This window comes from Mauremys mutica, chromosome 2, assembly GCF_020497125.1.
Source record: "Mauremys mutica isolate MM-2020 ecotype Southern chromosome 2, ASM2049712v1, whole genome shotgun sequence".
NCBI classification, from domain to species: domain Eukaryota; kingdom Metazoa; phylum Chordata; order Testudines; family Geoemydidae; genus Mauremys; species Mauremys mutica.
Window position 1 is genome coordinate 114,248,931 of NC_059073.1, and position 23,607 is coordinate 114,272,537.

Here is a 23,607-nt window from a genome sequence, read left to right on the forward strand (position 1 = left end):
TCTTTGTTAAGCTAAATAGACTGAGTTCTTTGCCTCTATCATTATATGGCATGTTTTCTAATCTTCTAAAAATTCTCATGGCTGTTCTCTGAACCCTCTTAAATTTCCAACATCATTCTTGAATTGTAGACACTAGACACTATATTCCAGCAGCAGTTGTACAAGTGCCCAGTACAGAGGTAAAATAACCTCTCTATGCCTGCCTGAGATTCCCCCTATTTAGGTATTCAGGGATCACGTTAGCTCTTTTGGCCAAAGCATCACACTGGGAGCTGATGTTCAGCTGATTATCCACAACTCCCAAAACTTTTTCAGAGTCACTGCTTCCCAGGATGGAGTCCCCCATCTTGTGAGTATGGCCTTCATTCTTTGTTCCTAGATAAATACATTTCCATTCAGCTGCATTAAAATGTATATTGTTTGTCTGTGCACCGGTTACCAAACAATCTGTATCGCTCTGTATCAGAGACCTGCCCTCTTCTTTATTTACTACTCCCATAATTTTTGTGTTGTCTGCAAACTTTATCAGTGATTTTATGTTTTTTTCCAGGTCTTTGATAAAAATGTTAAATAGCTTAGCACCAAGAATCTGTGGGATCCCACTAGAAACACACTCACTTCCATGGTCCCTCCTTCCTTTCAAACCCATCTGTGTGACCACTAGGCAGCTGGAGCATCACAAGTCCACTCAGTGTAGCACAGTATAGTCCAAAGTGGATTGGCCCACAGATTTTGGGCTTCATGGGGCTTTAAGGCCATGCCACTTAACTCCTTCAAGACCCTGCAAAATCCTCACTGGACAAGAAAGTTTTAACACCAGAAAGGGGCTGGGCCTATTAAAAAAAAATACATCTGTGTGATGGGAGTTCAGAACCAGATAAAGTGATCCACAGGTCCCTGAATCAGTGTGCTTTTGCCACAAGTGTGCTCAAAAACATGGCTTCTGCACTTATACAGCATTGATCTTGGGAAAAGAAAGGGGCAGGTCAGAGACAGGCAAAATGTTATTTAATAACACCGTTTTATGACCTGTGGGCTCCTCCAATTTTATGGACGAAGTTAAAAATCACCCTCTACTAGAAATGGCCCTAAAACACAAAGTTCAGATCTGGATTCTAACTTTCCCAAAGTTGCAAGCAGGTTTTGGGTCAGAGCCATGTCTAATCTATACTACTATGCCTTTTATGGCCTTTATAATGAATAGCCTCACTGCGGGATCACAGTACTGGTTTCATTCATATTTACATTGCTCTTTTGAAAGACAATGCACATGATTTAAAGAAAGTGTTGGAAACTTTTCAGATTTTGAATATTTTGCCTTTTGTGGTTTACAGCCCGAGTAGACAAATGCTACTTCAGCTTCAAGTCATTTAATTTTTATATGGCTTACTAATAAATGAAAATCAGAGGGACTGCTCATCCGTATTAAATGGAACATACCCATCAGATGCACTATAGGCAGCCTGTATCTCCCTGAAACCATGCACTGTGTTGTTTCATGACACTCACTCAACCACACACAATAAAGCTCCCTCTTCTCCCTCCCCAGCACCTCCCTTTTACAAAAGCTTACACTCACACATGTAAACAAATGAACAATTGCACTATGTGTCTGGCAGCCTGTAGCTCTCCTTCTGATTCACAAAAGGCACACCCCATTGAAAAGATCCATATGCAGGGAACTCTAAGCAAGCACACAAATTAGCAAAGCCTCATTTCCACTTAACACAAGTTGCTTTGGTTACCAAAGCAGCTCTTGGGGGAAGGCGGGGGGGGGGGTCTTTTTCATTAGTTGACCAAAAAGGAGGCCAACCAACGATATCTTCCTTCAGAGGCTACAGTAATGTAATGGTTTGGGAGACCTGAGGATCAGGGGCTGGGAGGTAAATTGTAGGAAGAGCAGGAAAATGGAAAAGAAAACTAGCACATCTTGAAGGGCTCAGATCCCATGATACACTCCAAGTGAAAAATAAAATGCAGAAGAAACCCAACCCTGCCGTCCAGTTGACATCCAATTAACTCACTGACATCCACCAGGGAACCTTATGTTCTATACACACAAAAGGGTGCATTATTTCTTTAAGTCCTCCTGACAAGGAATCCAGAAAATGGCAGAAGTTGCCATACAATTTTTATGCATTTTATAATGTAGCTCATGTTGCCATTGTATTTTCCTTTCTCTAGTACCCCTCCCAAAATGGTCTTCCACACCTGTCTGAGAAGAAAACTAAACAGGACAAACCCATTGTGACTGCAAAAGAAAGTTGTCCAAATGATTTAAAAGGCCACACAGACACACTGTCGTTCCCCTGTACTTTATAGCCACCTTTGTCCTTGGCTCAGAAGAGAAGGAGGAGGAGCGGTTACTTAAGTTGTATAGTAACGTGAGTGCTTCCAGTAGTGTCACTGTGGGTGCTCCACTTCCCGTGCCCGTGTGCTCTTGATCAGAGATATCTGTCAGCAGCATCTGCAGGTCCTTGCCTGTGCCCTAGAAAATGCTGTGCCCCAATATAAGGGTACATAAGAAGAGGTGGACCACTACCACTTCAGCTCCTTTTCAACAGCTAAAGAGGTTATTTATCTTGTATAGTAGCTGGAGTTCTTCGAGACATGCATCACTATCGGTGCTCCACTAGCTGCCTTCTTTCTCCTCTGCCTCCAAGTCATTTGCTAGACCTTCATGACTGAGAAAGAACTGGAGTGGGGGCAGGGTCTCCCTTCCCTAGATACCCTTATACTAGGGCACAAGGGTGTCTAGGGCGCAAACATGGACAATTCTGACAAAAATCTCTGATCAAGAGTGCATGGGTGCACATATCTTGACATGGAGCACCCATAAAGGCACGACTTGAAGAAAAACTAGGAGGATACTGGGAAAGGAAAACTATGTGGATTACATTGCACCAGGGTTAAAAAAAACCACACAAATAAAAGACATCACACTGGCCTGAAATAATTGTAGATCCAATATCTTATGGTCCACAAAGGGCTAGAAACAAATGAACGTTTTGTATCACTTCTTTTTCTTAGCGTATGCGCAAGGTGCCTCAGGTGGCATGTAACCAAGATTCATCACCCGATTTAGTCTGCTGGGTGATTCATTAGCTTCCCTGGAATATCAGATAGTCAAGACAGGTTGTGAGATCATAGACTCATAGAATCATAGAAGATTAGGATTGGAAGAGACCTCAGGAGTCTCTTCCAGGAAGAGATATCAAACATTAGAAGAGCGTTAAATTGATTCAATATCTTCTTCTTGCACTAGCTGAATTCTGACATGATTTTTATCACCTGCTACCTGAAGAAAAGTTAGATCTAGAAAGCAATGCTTTTTACCACCTGAAGGCATGGAGGAAACTAAGCAATCAGATGGCATAAAGTAATAATCTTCAGCAGTTTGCAAAGATTCTTAGTTATTGGAATAGTATGAATGCTTTCAGGACTAGTACAATTTTCCGAGCAATAACCCTAAATCAGTGACCAGAGGAAATACGTTGATCCCCAGTGCTGAGCCTGTTGATTCCAAAACAAACTTATAAATCAGTGTCCATAGGCCTGCTATGCTCTCCTCCGCTCTGCAGCAAGGAAGGGAGCAAACGTGTGCAAATACCATCCAGATTAGTCCGGGCAATATGAAAAAGAGGACAGGAAAGGGATACACTGTGCATTTTACCCTTCCCCGCCATGCTGAATGCAGACCCCTGTAATCTTGCTGTAGGATTTTGATCAGCATAGCTGGATGGGGCAGAGGAACACAGAGGATATGGCAGACGCCAAACACATTTTCCCCTTCAGCAACCTGATGTTCCAAGCTGATGACCTGCTCTTCCATCTTCTCCTTTCCGTTCACGGTGCAGTTTTTGTGTGTCTTCTTGGAGCTGAGCAGTAACTGTTTGCAGTGCTGTGGTGCACTGGAAATCCTCCTGAGCGTTAAGGCTGCTCCTTACAACAAGAACGTCAGCTCCATGGCTTTTCAACTTCCCTTTTTGAGAGCTGAGTAATTCTCAGAGATACTAGTGGCAGTCATGCTGCTTGAAGAAGGGGGAATGAAGGGAAAGATGCAGGCACGCTATAGAGATGCCCCAAGATCTGGGGGGCTGGTGTTGGAATTCCTTGGTGGTTCTCATGCTCTGCACGGGCCTGATACCACATTCCCTGCCCCTTCCACACCGTGGCTAACCCTTGCCCCATGAGAGAACACAGCAATTCATCCATGCCCTCAACTGTGCAGGTTTCTTACAGTAATTTTTTGTCTCTAACACCTGTATGTGGAATGGAAGAAATGGTTTGGTATTTCTATTCAGGAAGGAGGCCACAGGATTTTTTAATGATTATTTATAGTATTATCAGGATCACAGTTTTACAACTGTACCATATTTTCACCCTTACTCAATACAAAAATTCAGTCATTCCTTTTGAATTCAAGCAAAATAAAGGCCTGAAAAATGAAGAACAAAGATGAAAGACAAGGCTCTTCACTGAAATTCATATTTAAACCCTCTTTATTTAGGAAATGCTAAAACAAAACAACACAAAATGGTCTGAATGTCAGAAGTGCCGATTTTGCTGTTACTCAAATATTGATGCACCATTCATAGCTCTGGTTCAGAAAGGAGACTTTATGTATTGTTTTAACTGCACCAGTTTAGAATGTCACCAACAAAGCAGTTAAGCCAGCCAAAATATTAAAGATAAAATAAAATTAACAGACTTCTGTAAAAAGTCTGATATTCCAGGTGAAGATTTTTAAAATATATATAATTGAAAGGTACCTATTTAACATAAAAATACTACCGCAGACAGCTGTAAAATCTGATTACTGATGTAAGTTCTATAACAATAAGAGATTGTATAGGCATTTTCCTACAATCCACTATATTTTATACAATACCTTTCTTTTTACAGGATCGTATAATATAATCTCTTATCCCACAAATACTTATGCATGTGAATAACTTTAAATATGAGAAGCATCATTGATTCAACTGGGACTAATCATTTGCATGAAGTTAAACACATGCATATGTGTCTGCTGGATAGTGTTTGCTCAGGTAGTTAATTTCAGAAACAGAAGTACACTACATATTTTTGTTTTTTTCTCTAGTTTTGCCATTAAAATTTTGTTATTTTCACACACACACACACACACACACACACACACACACACACACACACACACACACCCCCTATCAATGCAGGTTAAAAAGACATCCTGAGATTCAAAAGTTAATAATTATTACATTAATTACAATAGAATTTGTGCCAAAACCTTTTCCGTCACTTACCTCAAATCATCTGAGAGTGTTTCAAGATGCAGTCATAAGTCTCTCTTTTTCCCCTCAGCACACTAGACATTGCAGCACTTTTTTCTGATGTCTTGTATTAATACTTTTCCATTGTGCTCCAGGATACTTAAATAAAAACAAAAAAAGAAACACTCAGAATGAAAATGTCACTTCAAGTGGTTGGTAGGTGGCTCAGGGGAAATCCCTGACCTTTCTCCAATGTATATTTTATTTCCTAAAGCAACCATGTTAACTACCCAGAGTAAAAGCATTCTGATGACTGTTCTTTAGGTTGTCCTTTCTCCCCCCAATTGCCTTCAACAAATGTAAAGTATTTTTTAAAAATCATGTTCTCTGGTACACTATACTGTAATATCGTGTGGTTATTAATGAACCAATGAGTACCTCATTCAACAGGATACATAATTGCGTGAGGGAAAGGAAAGAACCACTGTAGATGCAAATCAGAAAAATGTGTTGTGTTAAATAACAAACTGCTACAGTAGATAGTGATCATTCATGATTATTATTTAAGGAAGCTTTATGTGAAGTTTGATTGACTGCCTAAAGATCTACACCATTCACTTTGTCACATTAATCTTTTTTAATACTAATATGTGGGAAAATATCAGACCAGACAGTAAATACGTACAACAATATTTTGGAATTTACAGAACACAAGACAGATTGGCTGAAGGAGGGAGGAAAGAAAGGTGGGAGGGTGAGTGAATGAGTGAAACTGCTGACTCTCTGATATGTTACAATTTTGATATTCCCCGCCATCACCAAAAAGGCATGAATGTTTTTGATTTTAAAGTAAGAGATTAGGAGTTACATCAGCATGCTCAATCTCCTTTTGATTGTAGTAAAACAACGGGCCATGTTCACCCTCATGTAGAGCCATTTATGACAGGGACGCATTTGGTCCAGTATGTAAGGTTTAAGCTGTCTCTTGCAGTATTAAATGACTTAGTGCTTTGAACCAGCACTGAGTTCATTTTCTCTTTGAGAACCCTTCATCCCATTTCACAATCCCCTTTGGATTCTGGGCATGTTAGTTATTGTTTTATAAACAAATTTTAGAACTGTATTTGGAATTGCTATACAAAATGTATAGCTAAATTCTCCCCTCAGTTACACCTGTGAAACCCCCACTGAAGTTAAGGAAGTTTCACAATGTGACTGAGGACAGAATTTGAGCTTACGTGCATTTAAGCAAACCGTTTGTTTGCTTTTTTTTCAGCTATGTCGGACAGGCAGCACTGAATAATTTTTTCCATTGTTTTTAATTAAGAAGTGGAGTCATTATCCACGTCTCTCTGGGACTGTGCATTCTTCTGCAAACAAAAAGTAACTTTTCCAAAAGTGGTCAGTGATTCAAAAAGTAAAATCAATGATGCTGCATCTCCAGTTGTAAAAAATACTGGGAACAAAAAATGATGTACTTAAGAGAGGGTGGAAGTACCTCTAAACCCCTTGCTACTTTTCTTTTAGTATCCGCACAGAAACGACATGCATTTCACCAGTCCCTAAAGCAGTTTACACATTACATACAGAATCCCAAAGCTCCTGTTTAAGTAACTATAAGCTGTTCCTGCACAGTCAGGCCTACTCACCTGTGGGAGCAGGATGAGACCCTTTAAAGCTGAGACCCTAATCCTGAAAAGCCTAGAAGTTCAAAGTTAAGGAAGACAAATCTGTCTATGCCTCACCCCACCTTGCAAACAGTATTAATTCAAGACAAAGTGTAATGGCCATGAGTTACTGGCTATCAGCCTTTACTATGAATTCCTAGCTTCCCTCTGTGTTTATGTCACAGTCTTTGTGTTATTTAAATGTAAGAGATGGAAGGTTGTATTTTAAGATCTACAGGAACATAAAATTATTTTATTCTTCCTTTCACCTTTATCTTTAATTTTTTTAAATAAATAAATAATGCTCGTTTACGGCCAGATTCCCTGCTCTGCCACAGACTCCCTATGTGACTTTGGGCCAGTCATGTAACATAACATCTTCAGAAGTGTCCAAGACTTTCAGTGAGATGCAAGCTCCTAAGGCCCAGACCCCCAAAGGTATTTAGATGCCTAACTCTCAATGGGAGTAAGGCGCCTAAATACATTTGAGGATCTGAGCCTTAGACACTTTTGAAAATGGCAGTTAGGCTCCTAAATCACTTACATACTTTATAAATGTTAACTTTAATCTTTCTGTGCCTCAGTTTCCCATCTGTATAATGGAGTCGGTAGTATGACCCTACCTCGCAGTGAGGAGTTGCGAGGATACACATAACAAAGATTGTAAGGCACTCAGATACTATGGTAATGGGAGCCAGCACCAAGCACAATGGCTAGGTGATAATAAATAAATATTATTACTAACAGCAACAATATACAACTAAGTAGGTAAGTGACAGACACTCTTAACACATGTTAAATAGCACCTTAATCAATAAAACAACCCACTGACGTCCAAAAGACCCCTTGTAGAGAGAGGTGCTACTCAAAATAAGTAACAGTATCAGAATCTGGTCCTTATAAAATACAAACTAGGAAACTCTTTGCTGGGTTGTACTTTTATCAGCACTACTGCCTTTTCTAGAGCTCTCTGAGCAAAGCCATCCGTGGAAGGCTGCATGGTTTCATAGTAGTCACAGAACTGTTTTATAGCTGCTTGAATCCAGAAGCTGGAAAAACACCAAATATCGCGAGAAAAAAACCAAATATCGCGAGATTTCTGATAAAACGGTGTGAGTTGGCAACACTGTTAAAGAGTCTTTCTGCTGGATTGCTTCATACTTGCATTTGTCTGAGAGTGTTGTCTGTGCTAAACTGACCAAGATAGTTTTCCGTCCCCTGCAATTTGTACTTAATCATTTTAACATGTCTGACTACAATCAAAACCAACGAAAACCACAACAGTGGAAACAAAGAATCAAGAAAAGAAAGAAATTAAACCCCAGGATGCACTACACAGGAAGAGTTAGATCATGCCTCCCCCTGTGTGACTGCACGGGGGCTGGGAAGAGAGGGTACAGTGAACTGCTCCCCTGCACAAATGCTCTCACACTGACGCAGACAATCCATCTCCAAGTACTGGGGGGGAGAAAAGGGGTGGGAATGACTAGAACTGCCTGCACTACTTACTACTAGCTCCAGAGGTGATTCTGGACAGGGAATGGGCAGAGCCAGGCTCCACTCCCATGCTTATCAGGATGCAGTCAGGGCCAGACTAGGATAATCCAGAGCCCTAGAGATACCCCCATGCCATCCAAGGAGGGAGAAATGGTGACGAGCCCCGATGGGCCAGCCTTTACTCCACCCTGGTCCCGAGGCCCGTCGGGGATATCGGTTGGCGGCTCCTCCATGGGGCCGTGAGCACGGGCGTGTACTTGGCGCGGTTTACCCCTGTCCCAGACACCTGCCCCTTCTGCGGTGTGAGGGAGACCCTGGCGCACGTTTACGCAGAGTGAGCCAGGTTGCAGCCCCTATACCGGCTCCTCACCAACATCCTGTTGCGTTTCTGGCTACACTTTTCCCCTCACCTCCTTCTCCACGCACTCCCTATCCGTGGCCCCACAAAGTCGCGGGACTTCCTGGTCAACCTCCTCCTCGCCCTGGCTAAAATGGCCATCTACGTGACCAGGGAGAGGCGGTTGGCCAATGGAGACTCCTGCGACTGTGGGGCTTGTTTCCGATCCTTAGTCCGTTCACGTCTCTGGGCGGAGTTCCTCTGGGCGGCGTCCGCTGGCTCCCTTGACGCCTTCGAGGAGCAGTGGGCGCTGTCCGGGGTTCTCTGCTCGGTGTCCCCGTCAGGCTCCCTTCTTATGACCCTTTGACCGCACTCCTGTCCCTGTTCTTTTATTAGTTGTCCCCCACAATTAGTGGGTTTCTGAGGCCCTGTGGAACCTCCCCTTAGGCTGGGGGGGGATCCGTTAGCATGGGGCGGGCTTTGCCCGCGCCATTTCCCGGAAACCCAATAGCTACTCCCCCCAGACAGTGGTGGGAGTGGCAGCAGGGTGCCTTTTCCTCCACTCAAGCAGTGACAGGGCTCCTCACCACAAAGAGGGGATATGCTCTGCTCATGTACATAGTACTAGTTGGCTTCCTCTCTGGCATTAGTGTCTGCTGCTGGTCTTCCCTGCACTGGAGGCAGTCTGCAGACTCAGACATCTGCTGCACATGGATTCTAAACATCTCTGCAAATGAGAGGACCAGAAAAATACATTCTTTTTAAAAAGAGACCCTGAAAGCTGCGGTGGTGACTTTATCACATGGCTTTTGCAGCTGTGGCCCTAAGGCCCTACAAGCCTTCATCCAGCCTTGGCTGGAGTGTTTGCTAATCATGTTAAAAGATGTAGCAAGCCCTGTGCCGCACCATGCTTCTCCTTGTGCCCAGGAGGAGGTGGGATTGTGTCATTCAAAGACGTAATCTCTCCTGACACCACCACTCAGTTGGAGACCTCAGACGTGTAGGCGGCAGGAATAGGCCTTTGTTTTAGAATTTCTGTCTAGGTACTCCTTTGCCACAGTATCTGAGCATGTACTGCGGGGCAAAGGGGGAAATCAATACATTACAAACATGAGATCCAGTCCAGGTAATACCGTCATGATTGCTACCACTGAACTGTCCAGGAGGCCTATGCGCTGAGGGATTGCAAAACAAGGCCCACACTTCACTTGCTTTAAAAAACCTCTGAGTTCCGATATCAGAACCACTGCACTGCCACCTCTTAAATGATTATTGTCTACACCTCCTATCTGGACAAGCTGGTGCCGGAAATAAGGTTCTTTCATAAAGCTTCGATATGCACATGAAAAATGATAAACACTATATTTAAACAATTATAATTGTCTGAGGTAAGTATACAGTGTGAGAGGTAGCATACTTCACTGTAGCGAAATATGTAAAACCTGTGTATGATCTGCATACTTAAATGTAGGGCCTCTAGAAAAATTAAGAAATGCTGTGTCCCTTGAGATGGATTTTGAAGGGAGCAGAGCAGCTATCAGAGCACACAGCCTTGAGGTTCTTCTCTCTCTTACTCTCTGCCTTAAAAAGGAGCTAGCTCAGCATTTAAAGAGGAGATCTGTACCTTGAACTCCACCCCACCTGTAGGCTGGCTATGTTAGGCTGGATTTTCAGTAGCATGTGTTTGTTTATTGATAGGTAGTTGTCCACAGAGTGAACAATCTAGGTCACTTAACTATGTTAAAATAGATTTCCCCACATGCCATGGGAAACAGGTAATTTTAGCAGAAACTTTCTGTAGCATCCTTTGTTACAGGGAACACCAGAGATGACATCATTAACATTCTTCAGCTCTCCGGAATTGACCAGCCTCCGACCAGCAGCAGCACCAGAACTAGCAAGAGAAGATAATGCTTTTGGACTCCAACAAGGCCATTAGTTGCAGTCAGGGAAGCAACAAAAGCCCTAATGTGGAATAACAAGGACCTGGGCGCTAGAAGAATCGGTCAGATTTAAAAGGACTATTTAAGCCAAACCCCTTCCTTTAACGAGAAGGAGATAGGATACGGAAGTAGATGAAGTTCCCATGTCAGCTGCCATGCCACATATTACTGACAAGATTTATAATTGTTTCGTGTTTTGTTATTCCCCCATCATCTGTATTTCCACTTCCTTTTCTTCAGCATGAATCACTACATAAGAACGTCAACAAATAATGGGATTGTAATCAACTCTGTGGATTGCTGACTGTCCAATCCAGGAAACAAGGTTTGTCACACTTGTCAGACTGACTCTCACATGAACCCTACTGGGGTAATAGCACATTTTTTTTAAAAGATGTGTAGTATAGCATTAAGTACATACAATATCGAGACAATATTTCCACAACACCTCACTATAGTAGTGCCTCAGTTTCCAAATCTGTGAAACGAGAATAATGATGCTGACCTCCAATATGAAGCAATTTGAGATCCACTAATGAAAAGGGCTATAAAAGAGCTAGATTTCATTATTATTAAAGTATAAATTATATTCCTTTTCTACCTCCAAACAACCACAGTCACAAAAACTTGCTTAAAAACAGAACACACTAGTTGGGTAAAAAAAAAAAATCCTTAACTAATATCTTATTATTATTGACCTCAAATCAGCAAGAACTTGAGCACATACATAACTTCAAGCATGTGAGCATTGACTTCAATGTGGCTACTCACATGTTCAAAGTTAAGCACAAACTTAAGGGCTTTGCTAGACCAGGGCTGTTATTTGATAAGCTTCAAAAGTGTGTTTGGCATTGTACAAGTCCTAGAAGATGATATGGTCATTGGCCCTTCCAATGCAAGCTCTCTTTCAAACTTCTCAATACACCCTTTCTTCTCTGAGGCCTACTCACTCTAATCTCCTCACGGTAATATCTACAAAGAAAAAGGAAGAAAGCTAAGACAGAAAAATTATGAAATGCCTAAGATGTGGCTTTTACTAACTAAAGCAATTACATGATCTAAGGCCTGGTCTACACTACAGAGTTAGGTCAACATAAGGCAGCTTACACTGACCTAGCTACACTAAAATGTAGCTCTGACCAATGTAACTCGCGCACTACAGTGATTTAATAATTCCACCTCCTAGGGCGTAGCTCTTAGGTCGATGCAGTGTCAGTGTAGACACTGCGTTGCATACATCGACTGTTCCTCCTTTCAGAGGGCATCCCACAATGCCCCACACTGACAGTTCAATCAGTGCAAGCGTTCCTGGTGAGGATGCACACTGCCAACACAAGGAGTGTAGCGTGGACGTGCAAAAGTGATTTAATTACTGAAGTGGCTGCATGTCTACATAACTTAAGTCAATATAATTTTGTAGTGTAGACTTGCCCTAATTGCTGTACACTCTTCTGCTCCCTTCCACTTATCCCAGAAGGTTTGCTACCTTCCCTGAGGGAAGGTCAGTATATTTTGTGTGTTAAGTGCTATGTACACTTACATCACTGTATTAGTAGCATGTCAATAATAAATAAAATGATGATAAAAATAATAAACTCAGCCTTAAAATGGAGAGCACTACCCTGAAATCTAGTCAATTAAAAAAATAAATAAAAGGAGTTAAAAGTAGTTTCAGGTATTATGCCTGCCCCATATTTTGTGGTTTTACAACCACATCTCCCCGGCTTTAACAATGTTCTTCTCTCCCCTGTTGCGGTGTGAAAGATGCACAGAAACATCAAGGGAAACTGACTAACTAAATGATTATATAGGGGAAAACTGTGAAACTGACTATACACGAAGTGCTGTCAAAAGCCCAACCCTAACAATCTGGAAAACAAGAGATATCACTCTTCTCCCCCCTACCCTTCCATTTCAGTAACAGTAAATTTTAAGTGTAATTTACAAAGATAGCCAGCAGAATATTCGAGATAGAAGTATGATTGTTATATTAGCAGTCTAAGTCTGATTTTATGTCACTTGTCCTGGATATTTCTTTTCAATATGGATTTCAAGTGCCCCTTCCAAATTTCCTTAAATAGAGCCCCAAAACACTGACATTTCTCCCCCATAATCCATGTAATGAGAGAATCTTTCCACCTACATAACCAACTATTCTTGCTGGAAACAATCATCCACCAAAAGGGGGAAGAGGTTTGTATGCTTTTTTACCAATGTATTTTCCCTAGCAGTAACAACAGCCTAATACAAAATGTTTTCTACCAAGTAGCTAAAAAGTAGCTGGAGACAAACTCCCAAATAGCCCTGAGGTAAGAGGTAAATCAAGCAGAGTTGATCATTCTCTCTGTTCCTCTGTAGTTTTCCCATTCCGGATTTGTCAGCCATATGGTGACACTAGATAAAATTCACCCCCACGCAGAAGCCAGTGCAACACCTGAATCCAATAGGAATACTTATGATAGCCTCACGCTACCTGCACAGGCCTTCTGCTGGCTCTCTCCACAGGGGTGAATTAGACCCAATGTTAACAAGGTCGGGTGCACAGAATTCACAATTTCATTACACCGGCAATTTCAAAGGGTCCCTTTTAATGAATGAAAAGGATGAAGGCAGTTGAGAGGCGTGGTATGCTATAAATATTCATCCCTTAGTTGCACAATCCATTTCAAACTAAAGCGAGCTTTTGTTTGTTTTATGACAAAAAGACACTTTTGTTTCTGGATAGTCAATCAATGAGATAGGTTATTCTAATAGGGTGTATTTTTAAGACACAGCTTAGTGCCCTATTTCATTGTCTCATACCTCTTAGAATCATCTGAAAGACTAAACATTAGGATCCTGATTTTTTTATACCCAACCTCCATGAATGCATCTGTCATTTTGCATCCACTATCAACTGCATGCACAAAGTGGAGAGACTCAGGGGACCCAGGTTCAGTTCCCAGCTCTACCAACTTCCTGTGTGACCCTGGGCAAGATATTTAGTCTCTTTGTGCCTCAGTTTCCCATCAGTAAAATGGGAATAATAGCACTTACCTGTGTCACAGGGGTATGGTGAGGATTGAGAGGTGCTCAGATACCATGGTGGTAGAGCCCTATAAGTCAGTACCTTGGATAGAAAATTATGGGAGTAGTAGAGGGAAGCTGGATTTAAAAAAGGCCACAAAAATAAAACTAGAAAATCATGCTGGAATTAAAAGAAAGGAAAACACATGCATCTAACATTTTAAAAGTTCAGTGTTTCAAAATGATAGTGCCAATTCTATAAGATTACTGAATATCAAATCTGAGCACAGTTTTACTCAGGCAGATTTAAATTGAGATTCACTTTCTTCTGTTGGTTTGAGATACTGCATTCTGTATGTGATTACATTTGATTTACGTGGATTGAAAATGTAATCTTTCCATTGACCCATTTCTTTAACATGTTCAACTTACTATTGTAATTTGTAATATTATTACATTTCAGCAAAAGAAAGTGGGACAACACTGTTCTTGCGTGAGACAGGAAAAGTGTATCTGTACATCTATGTAGTAAAGAATAGATTAGAATTTGGTGTAGCTGAAACAGGGCAAGTAGGTGTTTAGGGGTTTTTTTGGAGATGAGGTAAGGTAAGGGTTTTTCCCCTGGATGGGCTAAACAGGGTGTTTTTTCTTAATATGATTCATAACATGAGTTAGATAGGGGCAGCGTCAGGAATAGAGTAGGTTAATGGAAAATTCATGATGTTGATGCTTATTGTTATGAACTCCTTTTTGTGTTGTGGCTAATGAAGTTTAAAAATAATAAAACCAGAATTTCTTTTTATGTCTATTATACATTTTTACATACACGCACATGCTCTTATTAACCTTTCACTGGAATGTACCTTAATCTGTACTGTATTTATTCAGACCACTTCCCACAAATTACAGAACATTTCTTATGCTACTGTCACCACTCCAACATAGCTTTAATTTCAAAGGCATCTGGTATAGGTTAAAAATTATGGTGTTCTTTTAAACATTCTGCATGGTACACTCCGTTTCTTTTCTATATCTATAGTCAGTGAATGGAATGCAGCAACACTCTACCATTGTGACCGGTCTGCAGAAAACGAAAGTAACCTTAAACCAGCCACTTCATAGTCACTCACAGCCGTTTGAAGCAAAGCTAAGCAGTGCAACTATCTTTCATTAGTGCAAAAGAGACTGAAAAAGAAAACTCCCAGCTACTGCTTACTGACGCATTACTAAATAAGGCTAATTATTATTTTCTCTCTCAAAAGGAATGAAATAATATTTTAAAAGATATACACACACGCATATCCCTCTACACACACACATGTATGCCTACATGTGTAATTACTTTTATATTTTACACTATAATGCATTTTACACCATAATGCATACACACAAATGGCATATATATTTACATGCAATATAAACTGGAATAATTCATCCATTTATATATAATTTAAAGCCTTGAGCACAGATTAATAACTTCTAAAAGCGAGACAGGACCTGTATGATCATCTAGTCTGACCTACAGCATAACACAGGTCACAACATTTCACCAAGAAATTATCCTTCCCTGCTATGCAAGTAGATACTGTCAAGCACAATAATTTGCAGTAGAGCGTATCTTTTAGATAGACATCCAATTTCAATGTAAAGACTTTAGCAGGTGGCAAATTTACCACTTTCCTGGGCCTATCTATAGTTAATGCTGTTTCTAATTAACATATTTTAAAGAATGAAATAATTTTACATCAAACCATTTTCAGAAAGTGAGGAGTTTTCTTCCATCAATATGACCAAGTCTATTTAAGAGTTTGTGAGCGCATGACTGTTTCAGTGAGAGTGTACACATTAATATTACAACAGTACATTAAATACATTTTTTCCTCAGACATGACACTTTAGAAGCCACCCCCTTTTTATAATTCTGTCTATACATTTTTTAAACTACTCTTAATACTCTCTATTTAAAATCGAGAGAATACATGGTGGCTGATCAGTTCCCATAATCATGAGATACAAATATGTTTGTTAGAGAATTCTCTGCATTCTTTCTGGGCCCTCAACAGTTACTCTTTCTCACACACATACACACACCATTCTCTCCATTTTATATCCCTTCAACCTCAAGACTCACTCACCATTTTTTTGGCTAGGAGAGCAGATGGGTCTCTTTTCAGAGCCAGTCAACATTGTGTGTAGGGCTGGGGCCTAAAAGAGCACTTACACACACAAGCTTTACTTTAAGGATGTGAGGGTGGGGCTACTGACATCAGTAAAGTTAAGCATGTGCAAATGCAGGACTGTGGTCCACACTAGTCAGAGGAGTCACTGTTAACTCCTTGTCCAGAGGGGCTGAGCATGGTGTCTCCTCGCCTCTCTAATCTCCTGCTACTTCAAGGAGCAAGAAGCCAAAACAGGAAACTGAAACAGAAGGCCCAAACAATGCAAGTAGGCCACCACATTAGTGTGGCACACAACTTCACTTCTCTTACTAATACTTCCTGTTTCAGGTATTTGTAATATCTTTTCCCAAGACCATGCAGCAGCTGCCAATTACTACTAGAACTTGGTATGCAACAGCTCATGTATATGAAAATGTTCAGGGGCAACAATATACATAATTCAAACAGATTTGTGAGACTATCTGATTTCAGCTCATTAAAGAAGTCCCAAGCACCTCAGTCCTCTGCCTTAGCAGTTTGTCTTTGTCTTCTGGAAATATTTTACCGATTATACGGAGTTGTTTATGTATTTTGAAAATATAGATTATTCCATTAATCATTCATTATATGACAGTAAACTGAAGTTACTGCAATTATATAACTTCACATGCTCATACTATATACCTAAGGCAAGCAGAGTCAGCAGAGTATAAAATGAGGTTATCAAATAGTAACTGATTTAAAAAGTCAAAACTTGGACTGCAAAGCAATCCAAGCTACAAAGAACAAACCAAACACAATGCTGTCACCAGAATCACTGAAGTTGCCTCAATTAGGCCTAAGTTTGTATGTGAAAGCAAGGACGCCTAGGGGGGAAATGGACACAGAAGAAAGCAGAGCCTGATAGACATTCTTCAGGATGTGTTAACATCACCTAATATTCATTTCCCACAATCTACACCAAAATGTCATTTAACCCAAATCTTATTTTAAAATCTACCATCATCCTTTCTCTTTCATTTTCTCCAAGTTGTCTTTGATCTTGCCCAGTTCAGAATGCAAATGGTAAAATTTAGATCTTTGTCCTGCCCACAGATAGAAGAGAATGTGTGCCCCATACACGAGTGCAGGATCTGACTCTTAGACTGGAATGGCCTAACATAACTAGTCCCACAGTTGTCAGTTCTATTTCTGAATGACAACCAACCTGAGTTTGACTTGTGAAATCTCCCTTCAAGTCTCATCCCCCATCTGTTCTCATTTTAATTCCCTGCAACTCCAAATAAGTGCCACCACAATCCAAAAACTTACAGCAATGCCATTTTCTGTATGAAAGTGGCAATAACACTTGTAGCAAAACAGAAAAAAAATAAAAAAAATTCAGAAGTGTGCATGTGTGATTCATATTATTCAATGTTCAGGGAGAATTCACAGTTTAACATAACCATAATGACATAGTATGTCACACTAACTGACAGGAAACTGGTTGTTTTATTTAGGGAATTGTTTTATAAACTATCTCTATGTGGATATAAATTGGCAGTCGGGAAGTTTAGGCTTGAAATTAGACGAAGGTTTCTAACCATCAGGGGAGTGAAATTCTGGAACAGCCTACCGAGGGAAACAGTGTGGGCGAAGGACCTCTCTGGCTTTAAGATTAAGCTTGATAAGTTTATGGAGGGAATGGTTTGATAGGATAACACTATTTAGTCAATAGGTCAATTGCCACCACTGGTAATTAGTACCGAGGGTCAATGTTGGGATATTGAAAGTCTTTTTCCTGAGTGTCTGGCTGGAGAGTCTTGCCCGCATGCTCGGGGTTCAGCTGATCGCCATATTTGGGGTCGGGAAGGAATTTTCCTCCAGGGTAGATTGGCAGTGGCCCTGGAGGTTTTTCGCCTTCCTCCGCAGCATGGGGCAGGGGTCGCTTGCTGGAGGATTATCTGCTACTTGAAGTCTTTAAATCAGGATTTGGGGACTTCAACATCTGAGTCAAGGGAGAGAATTATTTCAGGAGTGGGTGGGTCAGCTTTTGTGGCCTGCATCTTGCGGGAGGTCAGACTAGATGATCATAATGGTCCCTTCTGATCTTAAGTTCTATGATTCTATGATATAAGGTGAAATCCACCCAACGCTGCAACTTTTGCAAAAAGACAGCACAAAGCCTATCTAGCACTTAAACCCCATTTAAAACCAATTTTGTTGATTTAAAGGGTGTATAAGCCTGGGGCTGTGTGACAAAGTGAGAATTTTCTGAAATATTTTATGAAGACTATGTTTGCCTCGGTTTCCCTCTGAACTTTGCATTGTTTAAAAAAAAAAAAAGAGTTTAAGTCTCCTGCTAAAACAGTGAAGGAAGGATGAGTGTCATAGGGCTGGATGGATGGAATGAATACAGTCATTAAACAACCGGCTGAAACCAAGCCCAAATCAACAGAGCACCTAACAAGGCAAAGAGATGCCCAACAACTGAACCATCAACATCTAAAGGCAGACAACTGCAAGAAGACAGACAACGTGGAGGGGAAGAGTGAGTGAAAACAAGAGATGCCGTCCATCACAGTTTGGCTGGCTCATCATGGCACTGGTTTGACCAGACTGGACTACTATGGCTTAACTTCTGCCTCTGTTTGCTAACCAAAGGACTTCCAGATTCTCTGTGCCAGGTGACTAATAAGTGCTTACTTTGTTTTTGAAAAGGCTACCTGTGTCGCTGCAAATATGCACTGAGAGCATCATCCCCTGAAGGGCTACAGTACAAACTTCCCACAGGTGGGGCCGGAGTCGCTGCAGGGAGCCATGGAGCGCTGATGCCGAAGGCCCAGTCTCCTAGTTTTGGAGGCTGTGGAACTGTACAAGTCCTTAGGGGCCAGCACATTAAATGGGTCACTCCCAGGGAGACTGGGTACAGGCTGGGGCATAGACCAGACCCTGTGACATGCTAGTCCTCTGCGGTGAATTTCATCCACGCACACCCCTTCACACAACATAAACCCCAATTTAGTCATCCACTGGAGATGACAAAGAGGGTAGCTGCACAGAAGGCTCCTCTGCACTGCCTGGTGACGAGGAGGGACCCATTATTGGCCCTGGATAGATCTGCATGGAGCAGGCAATTATTTTATGTGAATCCAATGGCTTAAAACTCCTGCACAGGGGCATGCTGAAACTATAGCCACCATTCCAGCTAATAGGCTGAAGCAGACTGGCTGCTGTGTCCATTCTTCTAATCCCATGCAGTTCCCTCTACAAACCCTGATTATTCTGGATTTGTGCAGGAAGAAGTGAATTCAACCTATGCTGCCTATATATTTGTGTGTGTGTTTAAATACAGTGGCTTCTGGATGCACTGTAATAGTGAAGGTATTATCAACTTTTGTACTATATTGTAACCATTTTCTGGGATTTGTAATTTGAGCATCAAATTTAGAGCCAGACAAAAACTTCTCTGGGTCTAGACGGTCCATAGACATTGAGGTTTGTTTTTAAATATAAAATAAATAATAATAATAAAAAAGTTTGTCATTTTAAAATCATATTGTATCCAACTGTCATTTGTTAAATTATACAGTACTAGTCAGAACTTCTGGTGACAATATAACCCACAAAATTGAAACTTGAGTGGTTTGTACATGTCACCAGAGCCTGGGATGAAAATGCAGCCTTAGAATGCGGGTGTATTTAATATTTTATAATACTTTTGTACCAGCATAAAAGCATTCACTTCACTTAAATCAGTTACTCTCTTTCTTAAGATATTGTATCCGTTTGATCTCCTACAAATATCTGTCTCTTTTCTTCAGATAAAATAATGCTGGGTACTTTTGAAGACAAACTTTTATTAGAGTATATTATTCAGAGTTCTTTTAAACATTTCAAGATACATTTTCAAACGTGGGCACAGTAGGTGCAACTACAAAAATATACCCCTTCACTCCCCACAAAACCCCACAGCAGCATGCTGAGGAACAAGGGCATCATTAAGGATTTTTCTGGGGTAACTGGTGCCTAGAAAACATGGCATCACACTGTAAACCAAAATGGGCCAAATTCTCCTCTCAGGCCTGGTCTACACTATGATTTTAAGTCGAATTTAGCAGTGTTATCTCGATTTAAGTCTGGACCTGTCCACACGACGAAGCCCTTTTTTTCAACTTAAAGGGCTCTTTAAATCCATTTCTCTACTCCATCACCGACGAGGGGATTAGCGCTGAAATCGGCCTTGCCGAGTCGAATCTGGGGTAGTGTGGATGCAATTCGACAGTATTGGCCTCTGGGAGCTATCCCAGAGTGCTCCATTGTGACAGCTCTGGACAGCGCTCTCAATTCAGATGCACTGGCCAGGTAGACAGAAAAAGGTCCGTGAACTTTTGAATCTCATTTCCTGTTTGGCCAGTGTGGCAAGGTGCAGGTGAGTGCAGATCTCTTCAGCACAAGTGACCATGATGAAGTCCCAGGATCACAAAAGAGCTTCAGCATGGACCGAACGGGAGGTACGGGATCTGCTCGCCATATGGTGAGACGAATCCGTGCTAGCTCAACTCTGTTCCAGTAAACAAAATGCCAAAACATTTGAAAAAGTCTCAAAGGGCTTGAGGGACAGAGGCCATAACAGGGACACACAGTAGTGCCACGTGAAAATTAAGGAGCTAAGGCAAGCCTACCAAAAAACCAGAGAGGTAAACAGCCGCTCCGGATCAGAGCCCCGAACATGCCATTTCTATGATGAGCTGCATACCATGCTAGGGGGGCGCAGCCACCAGTACCCCAACCCTGTGCTTTGACTCCATCAATGGAGAATCACGCAACAGGGAAGCAGGTTTTGGGGATGAGGAAGATGATGATGAAGAGATTGAAGATATCTCACAGCAAGGAAGCGGAGAAATTGGTTTCCCCAACAGCTAAGATGTGTTTTTCAACCTGGACCTGGAGCCAGTAACCCCTGAACCCACCCAAGGCGTGCTCCCGGACTCTGAAGGCGGAGAAGGGACCTCTGGTGAGCGTACCTTTGTAAATATTAGACATGGTTTAAAAGCAAGTGTGTTTAATGATTAATTTGCCCTGGCGTTCGCGGCCAGTACAGCTACTGGAAAAGTCTGTTAACGTGTATGGGGATGGAGCGGAAATCCTCCAGGGACATCTCCATAAAGCTTTCCTGGATGTACTCCCAAAGCCTTTGCAAAAGGTTTCTGGGGAGGACGGCCTTATTCCATCCGCCACGGTAGGACACTTTACCATGCCAGGCCAGTAGCACATAGTCAGGAATCATTAAAGAACAAAGCATGGCAGTGTATGGTCCCAGTTTTTGCTGGCATTCAAACAACATCTGTTCTTTATCTCGCTGTGTTATCCTCAGGAGAGTAATATCATTCATGGTCACCTGTTTGAAATAGGGTGCTTTTATTAAAGGGACATTCAGAGGTGCCCGTTCTTGCTCGGCTATTTGGCTATGGCTTAACAGAAATGTTCCCCTCTGTTAGCCACGCAGTGGGGGGAGGGATGAAGCATGAGTGATCTCTCGCATCAAACCACCAGGCCCTCAATACAAGAGGCAAAATGCGACCTTGTAACAAAAGCACGTGCTATGTAATGTGAACAGCAAGGTTTAACGTGAAAGAGTGTACCCATTGTTCTATAAAATGTGTCTTTTTAACTACCACTCTCCCTTTTCCTCCACCAGCTACAAATGTTTCTCCTTCACAAAGGCTAGTGAAGATTAGAAAGGGAAAAAAACGCACTCAGGATGAAACGTTCTCTGAGCTCCTGCTGTCCTCCCACACTGACAGAGGACAGCAGAATGTGTGGAGGCAGACGATGTCAGAGTGCAGGAAAGCACAACAGGAACACGAGGAGAGGTGGCAGGCTGAAGATGATAGGTGGCGTCAGCTTGCTGATAGAAAGCAAGAGTCAATGCTCAGGATGCTGGAAGATCAAACTCATATACTCCAGCATATGGTTGAGCTGCAGGAAAGGCAGCAGGAGCAAAGACCGCCGCTACAGCCCCTGTGTAACCAACAGCCCTCCTCCCCAAGTTCCATTGCCTCCTCACCCAGATGCCCAAGAATGCGGTGGGGGGGCCTCCGACGACCCAGCCACTCCACCCCAGGGAATTTCTCAAGCAACAGAAGGTTGGCCTTCAATAAGTTTTAAAGTTTTTAAGTGCAGTGTGGCCTTGTCCTTCTCTCCTCCCCAACCCCACCCGGTGCTTCCCTCCTCCCCCCACCTCTCCCGGGATACCTTGGCAGTTGTCCCCCTATTTGTGTGATGAATTAATAAAGAATGCATGAATGTGAAGCAACAATGACTTTATTGCCTCTGCAAGCAGTGATCGAAGGGGGGAGTGGAGGGTGGATAGCTTACAGGGAAGTAGAATGAACCAAGGGCGGGAGGGAGGGGTTCATCAAGGAGAAACAAACAGAACGTTCACACCGTAGCCTGGCCAGTCATGAAACTGGTTTTCAGAACTTCTCTGATACGCACCGCACCCTCCTGTACTCTTCTAACCGCCCTGGTGTCTGGCTGTGCGTAATCAGCAGCCAGGCGATTTGCCTCAACCTCCCACTCTGCCATAAATGTCTCCCCCTTATTCTCACTGATATTGTGGAGCGCACAGCAAGCAGTAATAACAATGGGAATATTGGTTTCGCTGAGGTCTATACGAGTCAGTAAACTGCACCAGCATGATTTTAAATGTCCAAATGCACATTCTTCCACCATTTTGCACTTGCTCAGCCTATAGTTGAACAGCTCCTGACTACTGTCCAGGGTGCCCTTGTATGGCTTCATGAGCCATGGCATTAAGGGGTAGGCTGGGTCCCCAAGGATAACTATAGGCATTTCAACATCCACAATGGTTATTTTCGGGTCTGGGAAGAAAGTCCCTTCCTGCAACTTTTGAAACAGACCAGAGTTCCTGAAGACACGAGCGTCATGTACCTTTTCCGGCCATCCCATGTTGATGTTGGTGAAATGTCCCTTGTGATCCACCAGTGCTTGCAGCACCATTGAAAAGTACCCCTTGCGGTTTATGTACTCGCTGGGTTGGTGCTCCGGTGCCAAGATAGGGATATGGGTTCCGTCTATCACCCCACCACAGTTAGGGAATCCCATTGCAGCAAAGCCATCCACTATGACCTGCACACTTCCCAGAGTCACTACCCTTGATATCAGCAGCTCTTTGATTCCACTGGCTACTTAGATCACAGCAGCCCCCACAGTAGATTTGCCCACTCCAAATTGATTCCCGACTGACCGGTAGCTGTCTGGCGTTGCAAGCTTCCACAGGGCTATTGCCACTCACTTCTCAACTGTGAGGGCTGCTCTCATCTTGGTATTCTGGCGCTTCAGGGCAGGGGAAAGCAAGTCACAAAGTTCCATGAAAGTGCCCTTACGCATGCGAAAGTTTCGCAGCCACTGGGAATCGTCCCAGACCTGCAACACTATGCGGTCCCACCAGTCTGTGCTTGTTTCCCAGGCCCAGAATTGGCATTTCACAGCATGAACCTGCCCCATTAACACCATGATGTGCACACTGCCGGGGCCCATACTTTGTGAGATGTCTGTGTCCATGTCTATGTCCTCATCACTCTCGTCACTGCGCTACCATCGCCTCCTCTCCAGGTTTTGCTTTGGCAGGTTCTGGTTCTGCATATACTCCAGGATAATGCGCCTGGTGTTTACAGTGCTCATAATCGCCACGGTGATCTGGGTGGGCTCCATGATCCCAGTGATATGGCGTCTGGGCTG

The 23,607-nt window shown here is 42.4% G+C and overlaps 1 protein-coding gene across 8 annotated transcripts in view; it reads right to left on the bottom strand.

Annotated features, from left to right (window-relative positions):
• Positions 1–23,607, bottom strand: part of ATXN1 (ataxin 1) — a 291,406-nt gene that overhangs the window by 194,778 nt on the left and 73,021 nt on the right. For all 8 annotated transcript variants that reach the window (XM_045008279.1, XM_045008280.1, XM_045008285.1 and 5 more), the window contains one exon: positions 5,286–5,411. The gene's annotated coding sequence lies outside the window, so the exon portion shown is untranslated. The remainder of the gene's footprint in view (positions 1–5,285; positions 5,412–23,607) is intronic.